Here is a 2566-nt window from a genome sequence, read left to right on the forward strand (position 1 = left end):
GTACTTTAATGTTCACTACCCCAAGTACTACTTTGAACATTTAAAATACAATTATTGGCAATATGGATTCCTGTGTGTGTCTCTCTCTGTGTGTGTATGCATGTGTATGTCTATAATACACAGGCATGCAAATGTAAAAATGGAAAATTACATGAAAAAAAGATAGGAAAATGAAAGAAGTAAATACACTGGGAAATAGTGTGATGTTAACCAATGCTTATTTATTAAGATTTTCAAGGAAATACATTAAATTGATCAAAGCCTTGTAACTCTACTAAAAATAGCTCTGCAGCAGGAATTCAGATATGCTAGACCTGAGAAGTGTCTTGGCCCACCACTTTGACTAGGTTCTCTTGTATGTATAGGCATAGGTGTATATGTTTGGGGTATTTCTTATATGTGTAAACTCCAAAAGTCAACCTTAAGAGTCATTCTTCAGGATGCTGTCAGCCTTGTTTCTTTGAGACAGTGTCTTTCACTGGCCCGAGGCTTAAAATGGCACCTGAATTGGCTGACCTGGTAGCCACATTCTCAGACTTTTCAAGAAAGGTTTATATGGCTACAATTATTTGAGACCCTTCTGTTCCTCTGAGGTTCTCTGAGGTTCAGATTTCTGTGTGAGGAAATGAGGGTCACCATGTCCATTAACCCATCAAACTTCAATCTGGCTCTGATACTGTTTACTTTGCTGCCCCACATCATTGTTTTACATTTTCATTTCTTTTTTTCCCCTCGGTGGTTGTTATTAATTGGATCCCTTTCTTGCTCTGCAGTACAGAGTAAGACAATCACTGAACTTTGATCTCCTGCCTCCACTTTCCCAGCACTGAGAATTCAGTTGTGTGCTACCTCACTCTCTGTTTTTGTGGCTCTTGGAGATAAAACCCAGTGCTTCAAGGAGAACTAGCAATCACTCAACTACCTGAGCTATTCCCCTTTACAAGTCTGTTTAGCCCCAGACTCTTCAGACTAGCTGTGACAAAACTCTGAATTTGAAAACATTAAGAAGGTAGGAAATTACGTCTCATCAATATTATAAAATAGATGAGAAAAGAGGTTGGAATTCATGGCAATTTCTTTTCACAAATGAGTCAATGCTTTGGAATGCACTACGTTCATATTCTGTGTCTGAGGGATTTGAGCAAAAATGAAAAGATTCAGATGCCTTTAGATTGCTATTCTAGTGAACTCTATGAAGAGATAGCGATCCATTTTCACATATGCAGAGTTTTAGGCACAATGGTAGTCCCTTTCTTATTAATTTTTTAAAACATCTATGAAACTATTCATGCATGAGAGTTAACTCTGCAGAGCATAGATAATTCAAATAAAATGCAGCTCTAAGTTAGAAAAGATATAGACATGAAACCCAACAGGTCAAACTGTGAAATAGATTATGTTATTCTGGGCTCTATTTCAGTGGGTGCAAAATTGGATATAGCGGGGTGGGATGATTCCTAGACCAATTTAGAGATGAAGCTCACCTTTGAGAGACAAATACAAAAGTTATATGTGGCAGAGAGTAACATTTGACAACATTTTTCTGGAAGCAGCAGTTTGTCCTGGTGGATTTGAAACAAAAACTAGATGTTTTGTCTATTAGGATAAAAAACATTGATACCTAAGCAAGGGTGTAGTCAGGTGATGATCGTTTCTGAGTATTGAGGAAAGTGGTTCATATTTAGTCTTGTGAAAGTTAGAAGAGCTTTGAAGGAGTTAAACTAGAGGAATCAAAGGACAAGATTCAGGCGTTAAAAGGATGAGTCTGAACGCCAACACCCCCCTCTCTCATTTAGAGGGCAAATGTGTAACTCACAGTCATGTATAATTACCCAATGACATTTAGGGTCACCTTTTTCTGAAGTATATTTTTCTAAGTATGAGAAACAAATGATTCTGTTCTCTCAGTCAAATGACCAATTTGTGGGCAGAATTTATGGACCTAAGAAGAATTTTTTTTTTGGTTTGTTTGTTTTTATTTTTGTTTTTCCCTTCTTTGAAATAGAGTTTCGATCCTTTCAGTTTCCAATTGGGAGAAGCTGGACAGAACCCAGATATGCCTCAACAGAGGAATGGATACAGAAAATGTGGTACATTTAAAGGATGGAATACTACTCAGCTATTAAAAACAATGACTTCATGAAATCTGCAGCCAAATGGATGGAACTAGAAAACATCCTGAGTGAGGTAACCCAGTCACGAAAGAACACACATGATATGCACACATTGATAGTGGATATTAGCCCAAAAGCTCGGAATACCCAAGAAACAATTCACAGACTACATGATGGTCAAAAAACAAGGAAGGTTAGAGAGTGTGTGCATCTCCTGCTTGTGACTGAAAGAATTCAATGCTTCCTGAAATCTAGTTTCTCACTATTGAAAATGAGACTGTGTAAAATGCAATTTGACTTTCAATTGTATTAAATTAAATTTCATTGAGAGGAAGGTAATTGCAAAATGAAAAAAAATGTTTTAAAAGCATCTGAGGCGTATATCAGACATGGGACCTGGCTATCATTAAAAAAAAAAAAAAAGTCGATGAGAGGCCGTTTAGGGATTTCCC

Source organism: Mus musculus, chromosome 18 (assembly GCF_000001635.26).
Source record: "Mus musculus strain C57BL/6J chromosome 18, GRCm38.p6 C57BL/6J".
NCBI lineage: Eukaryota > Metazoa > Chordata > Mammalia > Rodentia > Muridae > Mus > Mus musculus.